At 45.7% G+C, this 14,064-nt stretch overlaps 1 protein-coding gene across 19 annotated transcripts in view; it reads right to left on the reverse strand.

Moving 5' to 3' along the window:
* The window catches only part of LOC126519131 (uncharacterized), a 78,407-nt gene that overhangs the window by 15,128 nt on the left and 49,215 nt on the right, over positions 1 to 14,064 (reverse strand). For 16 of the 19 annotated variants that reach the window (XM_072284803.1, XM_072284799.1, XM_072284805.1 and 13 more), the window contains 5 exons: positions 11,739 to 11,879; positions 9,596 to 9,681; positions 7,048 to 7,140; positions 4,869 to 4,978; positions 1,227 to 1,306 (listed from right to left, as the gene is read on the reverse strand). The gene's annotated coding sequence lies outside the window, so the exon portion shown is untranslated. Of the gene's footprint in view, positions 1 to 1,226; positions 1,307 to 4,868; positions 4,979 to 7,025; positions 7,141 to 9,595; positions 9,682 to 11,738; positions 11,880 to 14,064 lie in introns of all 19 variants that reach the window. The other 3 variants (XM_072284801.1, XM_072284809.1, XM_072284810.1) reach the window with 3 other exon arrangements.

Genomic DNA, 14,064 nt, shown 5'->3' on the forward strand with positions numbered 1-14,064 from the left:
CGATGAATATGCGTGGTTGCCAGCTTCTCTGATTGGCTCATAGGGCTCGCACGATTTGTGTGCATAAATAAGAGCACGAATTTTCTGGTTGATTCAACCGTGACCAAATGTCTCCGCCAGTGCCCGCACAATTCTAGGTATTTCAATATTGTCACTCCAAGCATGAGTTTGACCACGGCAGAATAATTCAAATCGACTTGGTGGTGCTAATTAGGGCAGAGATAAGACATACCTGTCAGTCCTTATAAATGGCCGGTTTACAACTGCTCTTGGAAGAGATTTGCGTAAGCAATTGTAGCTTCTACCCTTCTCAAAAAAGAATGTCTCGCGAAGTTGCCTGCACCCCAGAGTAGGCCACGAAGCCGGAGGGCTGGATGACATTTCCTCCACCACGCAGATCAGGAACAGAACACTTAAAATTCATAAAATCTGGGCCATACTACATATCGGGGGGATGGGGGGGAAGGAGCGTGATGCATTGTAATTGACTAAATACTGCGAAAACTATGCAACAGTTATTGTGCTTATAGCAGTACTCATTGCATGGAGGAGTACAAATAAACGAGTGGAAATATTATGGCACACTATCATGGGGGACGACTACAAAACTAACCTAATGGAACTTTCATACTGCAGAAAAGCTGTGCGTGCTATTGAAAATCTGTTACTTCGCGACAGTACCAAAAGTTCAGCTCATTTTTAAAACACAGATGCTTCACATTTCACACACATTGTTACGGGGAATTTGGACAGGACCGTGCGCGCAAGAGGGAGACGAAGAGGAAGTGGTAGACTGTATCCTGGAGCTGTGACCTTTGTAGCAGCCAGCGCGATTACCACCACTAATAATAATAATAATAATAATAATAACACTAACACTTATTTTGAACAGCGGCCTAATCTTTATAGATTGAATGACAAGTGTCTTAGCTGTGGTGCAGTGTAGGGCTGTGATGAACAGGAGGAAACAAATCTCCCACATAATGTTATGTAGAATACTGCCTCACATTATCACCAAGCTGAATAGCAACCCCATTTTGTTTGGATATTTCTGAAATATTTGTTTCAAGTGATGCAGTCCTCACTACTCAGTGCTTGTGTGAACGTAGCGAAAACTGAATGCGAGTTACCTGTTTTGAAAACTGGCGGCTAATCATTCCTGACACACTTTTCTACAAGAACATACATTCAGTAATAGGGGATGATGACAAGAAAGAGCAACAAACCTTTCGGTTTTACTGTCAGCTTCGTTGTGGTGCTCTACTCTGCGCATTCTGGCACGTTGTCAAGCGACCCAACAGGGATCCTGTGGAAAAATATATATATATTTTTTCAGAACCTAACACTTGACTATCCCCGTATTTTACTGTAAAACACATCACAATTGTAGGCAAATGCATCACCACCTTCTACGTTGTCGGGACGTTCCCGCAGCTAGCCACTAACGAACTAATATGAGATATAAATTCAAGATCTAATTTGAAATAAATGAAAGAACCTCGAAGTTATAATATTGGAAATCATTTATACATTGTAACTAAGATACACTGACTATTTCTCGCTTAATTGTCTTAAGTCGGGCGCGACGCGACACCGACCATGCAACTTAAAATTGCAACTTACGCAAGATGTTGGCCCACTCGCACACTACACAACAGGCAAAACGCAGCTTTGCCACCATACTTGACACTAATCCTCGCGTAATTCCGCACCCTCCCGAGGTGTGAACGCACAAACCCTATGTACTTGTATGTTTACCACCAAGAAACCCAAGCTAGTGCCGACACTGAAACGTCGAAAGCTATTCTATAACATTTCCGCACAAAACCAGTTTGTGGCTAGGTCTCACAGTAAGATGTGCCTACTTAATGATTTAGGAGCACAAGCCGGCCTGAACTTCTATGATCAACTCGTTTTTTTTTAATCAAAGAATGGAACTAGCATTAGGCACAAACCACGTTTTCGTATAAGGACAGGTATGTAAGGACTTGCAAGGTCTAGGCTTGCTACACTGAACGCAACCCAGGAACTTTACAATGGTACCTTTAAACAGGCAAAGAATGAGAATGGTTCAGCCTTGTGTCCATCACCAATCTCGCTCGGTAATGCGGTTACCAGCCAAAGAGGAACCTACATCAACCTTAAGAATGAGGAAGCGGAGGCTAGTGACGCAAGCTCCTCTACTGCTCGGCGCAGACAACCGCCTCCGCCGCCGCCCCGAATGTGACGTCATCGCGCTCATTTTTTACACTCCGTGACGTGGCGCCACCACCTCCGCACCGTCACGTGTGCCGCCCAATGACGTGCACGCTAGCCAGTGAAATGACTTCTCGGCACGCCCGTTAGTAAGCCAGAACCGAGGAACAGCAGTGGCTTCAGGTAATCGGGCTGGCCTCGCACCCCGGAGGTCCGGGTTCGATTTCCTCACGAGCCAATGTAATCCCATATGTCATGTACTATGATAGGCTAATTAGTATTGTTGAATTTGTCTTTTCTGAGAAGTACGAAATGAATGGTTCGATGCTCACACAAAAGGTATTTTCTTTACGTGCACAAGCATACACTTCAATGGCGTTATAACGAAACGCGATTTAATGAAATAATGGTTATAATGAGGCAAATAATTATACTAAAGAGCTAAAATTACGTTTGAATTAAGTCAGTTTTTCTTCGAACGAATCAAACAATTTACAACCAGGGCAGCAGTACTCTCGCCTCGAATACGCCGTTAAGTAACACTGGTCTTTCAGTGCCCCGAGTTGCCGTACCCGCACCGTAGCCGAGGTTCAGCAGCAGCTTACCTCTATCGCACTTCTCCAACTGCCCCGAAAGTTGGTTTGGCCTCCGAGATAGCATCGGCGCCGATGCATTCTCACAGCAGTTGTCTATTGATCCCCTCCTTTTTACACGTGTCAACTTCTGGCTGTTGAAGTCAATGCTTGGCGCCAATCCCACAATCATAGTGCGTTGGCTGGTCATGCCAAGCAGGCGCGGGCAAGTTAACTGGAACCCTCATTCACACAGTGCTGACTAGGGCCACGTTAGTGCTTCGAGTCAGTTGCGTAGCCGGCGCTGCTAGAACACGTCGGAATGTGTTCGCGTCGCAGCGTAGTACGTCTTTCCTCTGTGACCAAGACCCCATTTCCCCTGTTTTACAACAGAAGCCAAATGATCGCAGTGGAACACAAGGCAGTCATCGTAAAGCGGTTGCGTCAAATGCGTATCGACATGTGCAGATTTTTTTTTGCTCTTCTTATTACAAAAATTTCATCGAAATTCGCGCGCGTGGCAGTTTGAACCCAGTTTGCTGTCGCGCACCTACTTGGGCATAATGCCGTAAAGTGCAGTAATTGAAGAAACAAAGTAATGAATATGACCAAGTAGTTAAAGAGCAGAAACTGTACGCATAAAATGCACGCACAAACCTACCACAGTGGGCAGAGGATGAAAATTAAATTATGGGGTATTACGTACGAAAACCACTTTCTGATTGTGAGGCACGCCGTAGTGGACGGACTCCGGAAATTTCGACCCCCTGGGGTTCTTTAACGTGCACCTAAATCTAGGTACACGGGTGTTTTCGCATTTCGCCCCCATTGAAGTGCGGCCGCCGTGGCCCGGATTCGATCCCGCGACATCGTGCTCAGCATCCTAACACCATAGCCACTGATCAACCGCGGCGGGTCGGGCAGAGGATAAAAGTGAGGTTCCCGGAAAGGCTATTTCAGTGTGTCACTACATCGCTAAAAAAAGCGAAGTGTTGTATTGCGAACGAGTGGGCCATCAACCTGTGAATGTGTACCAGGTGCGATGAAATATGTGAATAGCAGATGTGTTTGATTCTATGCTTAAATGAAATCTCTACAAATTGAAAGAATGGCACCTTGGATGGAAAGTCGAAGGCAACGAGGGACATCTATATCATTTGCCAATACCTGTGCTATGTTTCAGACAAATAGTACATCCGCCTGTTTCCTCAAAAGATAATTACAATTTCACATATGCTCGATATGTATGGAGTCACCGTCATGCCCGTAGCGATAACATTTTAAGATGATTTACTCTAACATTCGTTCCATGTGCCACTTGTGCAAGGCTGGAGTGATAAATGAATTAAACGTAGACAACACTGCTATGCGCATGTGTGCGTGCTTTCAGCCTATTGCATCTGTTGCTCTTCAAGGCAATCCCTGTTTATTCAGGACATCCATGTATCACTGCGGTGGATGTCATGCGGCGGATCTCGTAACCAATGCCTATAATAGCGGTCACTCCGAGTGTGCCTACGGGACTAGAAGAAGGAACCGTCTAAGTTACAAAGCAATCGAAAATCTTTGTGAAATTAAGTCTGGGACGTTTTAAAGGGGAGACATGTTTTCAAGTATTGTTCCTACTATTGACTCCTTGGAACTAACGAAGCAAGAGGTTATACATGCTTTGCCCAAATTACACCTTAATGACTTACGCCTTAATGAATAAAACGTCTTCCTGGTCATCACTGCTTATAATTATCAATAACCTAGAAAGCATATATGCGGTATTAACAGTCATTAGATTGAGTGCCTTCTGGTAACTCGGCAGTTTAAAACGTACAAATTGTTTCTCAGCCTTCTGCGCGAATGAGAATCTCACATTATTGTAGGGTTATCCTTCCGTCCATTTGTTCCAACAAAATTTGTGGCAATGATCATGTACCGTCAAAATAAACAGGTTCGTCTCGTATATTTGCAGGCCAGAGAAAGGTTGGGCTGGTGCGGTTCTCCCGTTGTACGGAGGCGCAGATAGTGCACTATCTGGCACTAACACATTCACTATATCGTAACTCCTGTCACAGAAGGAAAAAGGAGGCCCTGCAGCTACGCGCTTACCCCACTGTCCGCCCAACGGCTTCTTTTGTCGAGAAACATTCCCTCGCTGAGGGTATGGGGTCACTTTGGTCGCATTGTTGCGCACGTTGTGAAGCGGCCCAGAAAAGGTGCTGCAGAAATGCAGTCGCATAAGTTAAAAACACACCGACAAGACCACGGTGTACAATATACCTGCGATTAGCATAGGTAAGGGAAAGCAAGTTACCCGTTACACAGCCACTTTGTAGTATAGCCAAGTTCCTTGCAACACAGTCGACCTTTCGCCGTACGGTCGAAAACCCCCTCCCCGTGTTTTTACATTTGCTAACTTCTGACTGTTAAGTCAATGTTGGGTAAATCTCACAATCGTTGAACTTCTATCGAACTTAGAAATGAATGTTCATACGTCTAAACTAAAAAAATGTGTATGCCTAGCATTTCTTTTATTTCATATAAAAGATTTACTCATCATTCCTGACCGATTAGGCTGTCTTTCCGTGGCAAGTTTTGTGACGCATCAATTGTAACCTTCTGCAACCTGTCGGCTATCTGGCAAACTAACAGAGTGGCAGAAATACCGTATAGGCGACGATATCTAGTGTACAGCAGCCATCTTACTACTGCACCCTCCGAAAGCCATTCCTTCCTGCATGTTCTGCAAGCTGTACCTCGGCCGAAATTTATAGGACGACACAAATAGCGGGACACACTTTAACTCACGAAACAGGGAGGGGCGACTCTTACGCGCATCATGGGCCGTCTAACAGCAGCAGGGAAGCACTTATGCTCCCTGCCTGATCAGTGATTATCGAGCACTGAAAGGAACACTGAAATCTAAGCTTTTAAACACTTTATGACTTGGTAAGCTGCTACTTGCACGCATGTGAAATGAGCTAAATTGGATTAGTACTGATGCCTGTAGTAGCAAGACAACTAAAGACAAGCTTTTCCCATCCTTCGGAAGGGCGCGGCAGGCTTTTGTCGATCTTGTGACTGCAGGCGCTGCCTTTTGCGGCTTCGGAGACGAAAATCAAGCTTTTGATTCTCATCAGAGCGCAGGAATCACCCGTTATTACCGTGGTGGAGGCGAAAAAATGACTTGGTGACGCCCTCTTTCCTGAGGTCCAAATCATGCAGCGAAAGTAGAATTCAAAATCATCCGTCAACACGACATGTACGTATGCAAATAAACTGTACTCTCGTGTTTAGTGGAAGGACCAGAGTTCTTTTTTGGGGGAGTAGACACAGTGCATTGATTGGTTTTAAAATATTTCAGGTATTTCTACGCCAAGTAGACCGTATTAGGCTTTCTAAAAATGCTTTAGCTGATGACTTGTAGCATTTACACATTATGTTGCCGAATAACAGCACGACAGTATCAATCCCTTCCCATTTTTTCCTGTTTCACAATTACTCAATGAGGCCTCCATGGAGTCCATGCAACTTGCTCAAGGATTTCATACGAGTGTTGCCGAGATAGTGAGAGTTACAGATTACAGTTGCAGATTCAAACATACGAGGCTCAGACAATCGGGTGAATCGCTCATGTTGTGCCACAGCACAGTGCCGGATTACAATTAGCAGAAGAGTCCACGTAAAAAGAAACTCAAGCAGGCAGATCACGGATAAGAGTCCGATGTCAGCATCTTGAAATGTGAGAGCACACAGGTGCTTTGCAAAGGCGCAGTGCCGTAATGAAATGCATATTGTCAGAAATCTTGATCTAATTGCTGACACTTCTCTCTCATACCAAACATCCACCCTGACCGCAGCCTGAAAGCAAAAATTTAATCTACCTAAGCTTCACGTGATGAGTCGCGAATGCATCAAAAATATGCACCTGATGCGCAGAAAGTGATATGTGAAAGACATTTCGCACCATCCTCGGTCTATCTGCTGCACAAAATTGTAAAAGCGTCCACTTGTCATTGCGACACGGAAGTGCCGGTAGACGGTACAATATCATCCACGGCTTTCATGTGGTTGGGCGCATTTCACCAAACTACGCTCGCGCCGTGGTTGTAAAAAAACTAACTGAAGTCACACAAATTGCCTCCTTCGGGAACTAGCGGCCCAGTGGCGTCCGGAATTCTGATGGCTTCAAACCCCCTTTTTCGCAAGAGCAGCCACTTTTACTCAATGTGACAGCAACAAGGGCCCCGCAGAGTGAAAGCTCACCGCAAGTATCACTGCAACGAACCTCTCCTAGAACGTTCCCTGCGCATCGGTGTCGGCGTCACCGTCGTTACAGCGAAGACGCTCGTGCACGTTGTACAGCGGCCCAACAAGGATCCTGTGGAGAGAAATCTTATCAACAGCCAGCAGCGCCACTGTCGGACACCGCTAAGGAAGTCGGTAAACTTGCTCAGAATACATTCGTACTAGTGAACAGTTCTCGAGAGGCCACCTGCACATCTTTGATTTTTCTACAACGCTGCTGCTACAGTATAACGTCTACGGACAAACATTTTAAACAGAAATCGCAATCGCACGAAAATATATATCCAATATTTATATACATGTGTCTTAAGTATGAAAGCACGTTTATATTAACATGCATCTTTTAACTAGAAGGCAGAATAGGCACCTACGATCAGGCGCAAATACGAAGACTTTAATCATCTCGTCAGGGTCGACGAAACCGAGTAAAGTGGGATACGAAACCGCTGACCTACCCCAAATTAAACAGACATTACATTCATCCATGGGACATCACCCCATGGTGGTAGACCCAATTCCAAATAATATTTGACCAGAAAATAGTCCAAGAGGCATGTCAAAAACGAACATAAAATATAAAACAGACTCGCGATAAAAACCTACTATACAGAGGCCCGTCAGCTACCGAGCTAAAGACGCGCAATTTCTGGTGATAATGCTAGTCATAACGACAGTCACGTGATAATAATCCGAACAGTCACGCGCAGTATGACCTGCAACAACGGTGCCCGTGGTACGGCTCCGCAGACACAGGGTAAGTTCCAGTCCTAAACACAGCTTCAATTAGCGGTATTTATTAAACCGCCCTGGAGCCCCTTCGACCACGAACAAGGGTGTTGCAAATCGCATTGCACGCGACTGCACACGTCTGCTCACCGCATTATACGAACGTCTAGGTCATACGATTCTAGGTCATTAAGGAGCGTGAGAAAATGTTAGCACCACACCAGCTCTCGCACACAGGGAATCCGAGGCCTACGATCCTTTGCCCGGTCTAAGACAACCCGAGAAAAGAGCGAAATGCAGCGAAATCAAAGGCTGTGTATTTTGAAGTTTTGCGAGAAAGGCATCAACACTTCTCAACACACGATTCTACACCCTTTTGTTAAGGGACACCTCATTCATTCGAAAAGCGCAAACACATACATTACTCCCACCACACTACGCGTTAAGAGGAACCAAGGCTGCCCCATTTGTAAACACCTGTGTGGCCTATCCATCAAATAAACCGACCTTGTGGGAGCTCGCCTGCTTTCGAAACTACGACCCAACGAAAGTCCCGGCAGCTGGGAGTAGTAGACCACTCCCCGATGAAGTATGGCCATTTCTGACCACGCGTCAAATCAGCTCTGCTGCCAGCTGGTGACCACAACCATAATGTACTAATGGCATCAATTTGGCACGATATAAGGGTGTGCGAATATTCGAGACTTTGGAATAACGAAATCGAATACTGCTCTATCAGATGCGGTCGTAGAATAGAAATGTCACTATTGGTTAATAGACACTTATGTTATAGAAATTTTAGGGAATTATTTCAAATCAACTGGGTCCTACCGATAAAGCAACGAAATAGAAGTCAAACTGCGGCATTCCCCGTTATGTAGTGGTAAGTTTAACCTTGCTAAAGCAGCATGACATTTCCGGCTAAGTACTACCATCCACACTCACGAACGAGTCCCGAGTTCAAGTTCACAAATGTCCATGTGATAACTTGCCAGCGTTATGATTATGCTAGGCTGTGGAGATCAGTTCATAAGAATGCCGGGAAGGACTAGTTTGTTATTCAACAAGCAGTCTAGAAGTATTCAATAACAAATTTCGATGCTGGTGTTTATTCGTAATATTAGATTCCATCGCCAAAAATACTATTAGCCCAACCACGGTTGTTGGGTATTGAGCACCAATGAAATGTGAACAGAGGAGCCCGTAGCTTGCAGTGCTGCCTTTTTACAGCGCTGTGTGAATGCTCGGCTGAGCACAGGAGTTCACCTGGTTGGCTGCAAGCGAATAAACGTATCCTGCATATAGCTTAAGAATACGCTTTCCAATGACTCGCATTTGCGCAAGACGACCGCATGGCAAGTACCTAGGTCACCCACCGACTGCTCGCAAACAGGTTTGATGTCAGCAAGCACAAGGTGGCCAACCCAGTTAAGAATTAGGAAGTTACGGGCGAGAGCATGGATATTGTACCATAAACCTTCGAATTCATGATGTGGTTACCTAAATAGCTTTGATTCATACCGTTTCGCAGAGATGTAAATTTACCGTCACACGGGCTTCACGTCGTAATGATGTGCCGGATTTAGACCTCAAATATGGAACATAGTACACGGGAAGTCATGGAGTGCTTAACCTCTCACACTAGCAGGGCAATCTTATTAGCTGCACACATCCATCGGGAAAGCCTTCGATTATGCACCATTTCTACGCAGAAGACGAACAGTAGGCCCACTGGCCAAAGTGGCAATTTGGATATTGCAAAATGGAGATACTAAAATCGCCCAAATACGTTTGCAACAAACCTTTTAAGCACACGTAAATGGCCCACCGTTGTCTGCACCGTCACCATCGTTACTTCTGCACGTTGTTAAGAGGCCCAGCAATGATCCTGTGAAAATTGACGGCAGTTACTCGCATAATTAAACGATGCAAACTTTGGGGCACATTTGCTGTGTGGGGTAACTTTTCGCGTTAGGTATCTGCTTTACAGTAAAAAAGAATACATCCGCACAAATGACAACATTCTGGTCAGCTGCCCCTGAATGGCGCGGCGGGTCCAATTCGTAGCGAGAAGCTCTTGCTGCTTTCGCCAGTAGCACGCGTCCAATGCTACTTTCGCCAGTAGCACGCGTCCAATGCTGCTTTCGCCAGTAGCACGCGTGCAATGCTGCTTTCGCCAGTAGCACGCGTGCAATGCGGCTTTCGCCAGTAGCACGCGTGCAATGCTGCTTTCGCCAGTAGCACGCGTGCAATGCTGCTTTCGCCAGTAGCATGCGCCAGTGCACTGCATACTGCTGTTTGCCAGTAGCACGCGTGCTGAAATGCCTTGCGGCAGCATGGTTCTCATGTTCCACTGTACGCGCCATCGCCTTTGCCTAGAAACCGGTCATAGAACTGGAATGCAACACAGGCAGCAAACTGAGCAAGAAATAATGAAGTGGTCACATTTTGTGTAGAAGAAAGATCATGCAGAGCCGATGCGTCACTGGAATCGCTGTAGGCGAATGTTTGATAAGCCAGCACGAAATAATGAGGCATCACAGTAAACGCGAAACAGATTTGGGTGGTGGACGCGTCTTGTAATGATAATCACCACAGTGGTGCACCTTGCAAGGGTTTCATTAGGTTTTATTTCCAATGAAACGCCAACACTGACAGAACCGCGCAAGATTGTGTATTTCGTAGTACATTCTCATATTTGGCCGAATGTGGCACAGTAAACGCTCCCGAAAACGCTCTCGAAGTATTTGCCTCATTCAGATGATCGTACATGTGGTCTACCTTCGTCAATAAATTAACCAAACCAGTGTACACTTGAACCTTATTAAATGGAAGTTGCAGGGGCAAACAATTACTTCGTTATGCAAAGTAGGAGACAGTTCTGCTACCCGCCGAACCGCTATGCGGCTACGTATGATTTGAAAATTTAATAAAGCAGCCAGAAATCCTCGGCATCCACCACCTAAAGCATTTTTGGAACCATGGCATGCGTGCTGTTGTATCAGAGTGCCAACAACCCACTGTCACGAGCTGCTGTCATAAATAAGCAAGGCATTGCCGGTGAACGCTTACCACATGGTCCAACCATTCTAACTGCCGAGAACATCGCGTTGCTAACGCAGTTTTGTAAAATCAGACGCCAGCCAACCAAGATTTCGGACATTCATTAACCAAGGCGGGCTGACAACAATTACGAACGAAATACTTTGTGAATTCGGTCGCAGAATGTTTTCAGCCTCCACAGCAAAAAATATTCAATGTCACCAGCAGGTCGTTGAGTGGCCCTATTGCTTGCAGAAACGCGTTATTACAAGCGACAACACGACAAAAAGCGATCAATGTATGCTATTTGGCTGAACACATAAGCGAAGTTATTTAGGCATGCCTGCGGAAAGTGACCTACTATCGCGCTCAGTGTGAGCTATGCATATGCGCAGAGAATAACCACTGGTATTTAAAGAGTACCAAAACGCGTGCCAAAATTAAGGAAAAACAATTAGAAACTTAAAATGAAAAAATGAAAATTAGAATGAAATTAGAATGAGAAAAGTTTGCGCGCGTAAATGAGGTAAGCGGAAGCTAAACTGGAGTAATGGGAAGCCTCGGTGCTCTTGTGAATAGCAGGACAGGAACATCCGCGTGGCCTCCCATCAAAGGTGAAAAAACGCCATGCAGCAGAGTCGGCTATGCTGCCAGTCACTGCAGACAGTTCCCGACGCATTTCGTGAGCACCACTTTGAGGAGCCAGAGGAATTTCATAATTTTACACCTACGCGTAAAAATTGCGAAGCATCTAAATTGACAAAGGAGCCATCAAGCGGAAAATAAGCAGTACAGCAAGATGTTACGGTGTACGTATAAACAAACTCAGTAGTTCTTCATGCAGTAGTATAAGAAATGTGATCATGTGCACTGCAAGCACAAAAGGAAGCACCCTATCCATACCTTTATTTGGAAGCAGAGCAGGAAGCACAATGTCCCTTCGAGCTCCTCGAAAGACGTCGACGTCATAAGGTGGACTCGTGTGAACGCTGCTCTCTCTTCTTCCTAGTTTTCTGCACGTTGTTGAGGGGCCCAACAGCCATTCTGTGAAAATAGGTTATCTTGAAAGGGTAGCCGGTGACAAGTCTCCGGGATCTCTGGTGTGGCAGTTACCAATCCCCTACTACTACTGCCTTGGACATGTATTTCGAGCTTTTTCTAGTCCTCCCTTACATCTACTTGTTTATATCATTTTACATTGACCGCTTACCACCGGCTAACAAATGCGAAACGTTATTGCTCGGCACAGGAGTGCGTGTATCTATCTGAACATTGTTGGCTTTTTGTAGCCGATTCTATCTTCTTTATTGTAGCCAAATGTTTTCTAATCAGATTGCATGCGCGAAGCAAGATAGTTTTAGAATCTACGCCCTGCGCGATCATCAGTGTTTCCGCTACAACCTTCCACGAGTCAAGTATAAATAGCCGACGCGTCTGAACCGCAGAACAGATTTCGAGGACCGACAACTGTGTTCGCCGCTATCATTGCGCCGAGTGTCACGTGTTTTGATGGGCACGAGTTCACCGAATAACACGGTCGCGTGACGTGCAATGCGTCACTGCGGTACTTCATTGTCACGACAACGCAACACTATAATAGTACGCACCACATACTACCTGCGGTCCCTAAACGGGAACGGAACATTTCAGTACAATTTTTGACTGTGCGAAATCCCCGTTCACTCTTTTGTCGAAGGAAGCCACGAGGGCTGTCAGTTTAACCACTCAGGCAACATGCTCTTTACTGCTGGGGCCTACCAGAGCAGCGAAGTCATGGATACAGTCGTCGTACATGCCTATCCATGCCTATAGGGGTGACAAGACCTTTCCATAGCAATGCCCGGCACACCACACAGGCAGGCTCAAATAGGGGCCCCCTACCCCAGTAAAGAATAGGCGGGGATGAAGCTTCAATGATCGCATGCCGCGGAAAATCCTGTCCCGACACACAGCTGTGCATGCTTGCCAGGCAAAGCGCGTCGTGTCAGCAGCTGCCGCAACTGTTCGGTTTCAAACTTCCTCGCACTTGTCACTCGGCGTTTCAGAATGATATAGCGGGGCCGCCTTTTCTGCGCTCCCACGACGCTAGGTTCTTATATTGCGGGGATTTACCTTCATAATTTGATTAATAACATCTCGAATCGCGAGCCGCTGTCGAGAAAAAGTGAGGTGGCATTAAAATGTGACGGCCTGCAATTTCACCATTTAAACAAACACTGCTAACTAACTACTTCCAGGTCGCCTGGGAACTTCTCTGCAAGAACGCCACGCTTCAAAAGGTTTGCATTGTCAAAAGATAATAAACGACCCTGTATATATTCTGTGGTGGTACAATCGGCTCGATGAAAAAACAAACTAGGGCGGCCTGCCATCGACAAATGCTGTTTTCTGCTGGAAAAATTTATCTCTGAACTTTTCGAACACCCACTTTATTACGTGCTCGCCTGCACATATCACGCTTTCAACATTAGGGCATACTATCTCATTTGAGACTTCCTGAGGACTCTTACTCAGCTGACAACATTTACTCAGCTTTTTGCTCTGCAGTGTCTTTCACAATCTCAGACTTGTTCGTGGCCATTGGCCGAACGTCCATGTACGACCGTGAACATCAGAAAGTGAATAGAATACACGCTATAGTACAGTTTACATATGGCATGCAATGCTACAAAAGTTAGAGAGACTTCACTCACTGCTCGCCCTCGCAACGAAAAATTGTGTCACATATGAAACGAAAAACGCTTCATGTAATCTGTCACGGAATGTCTCAGCCATTTCACCACCAAATGAGTGCGTTGACACGCTTATGGAATCAGCAGGCACAGCGTCAACGCTCTAAATCAAAACACTAAATCCTACAGCCTAAACGCAAAGATGAACAAACCATACACGATTTCACGGAACAATAATATCTACGAGATGTGTTTGCAATATAAGGTTATTTCGAAGAAATCGCTGAATATTTTTTTTTTAAATATGGAGTTTTACGTGCCAAAACCACCTGATTATTAGGCACGCCGTAGTGGAGGACAGCGGAAATTTCGACCGCCTGGGGTTCTTTAACGTGCACCTAAATCTAAGTACACGGCTGTCTTCGCACTTCGCCCCCATCAAAATGCGGTAGCCGTGGCCGGGATTCGATCCCGCGACCTCTTGCTCAGCAGCCCAGCGCCATAGCCACTGAGCAACAACGGCGGCTTAAATCGCTGCACATTAAAACGTGCACTAG

This window comes from Dermacentor andersoni, chromosome 10 (genome assembly GCF_023375885.2).
Source record: "Dermacentor andersoni chromosome 10, qqDerAnde1_hic_scaffold, whole genome shotgun sequence".
Classification (NCBI taxonomy): Eukaryota; Metazoa; Arthropoda; class Arachnida; order Ixodida; family Ixodidae; genus Dermacentor; species Dermacentor andersoni.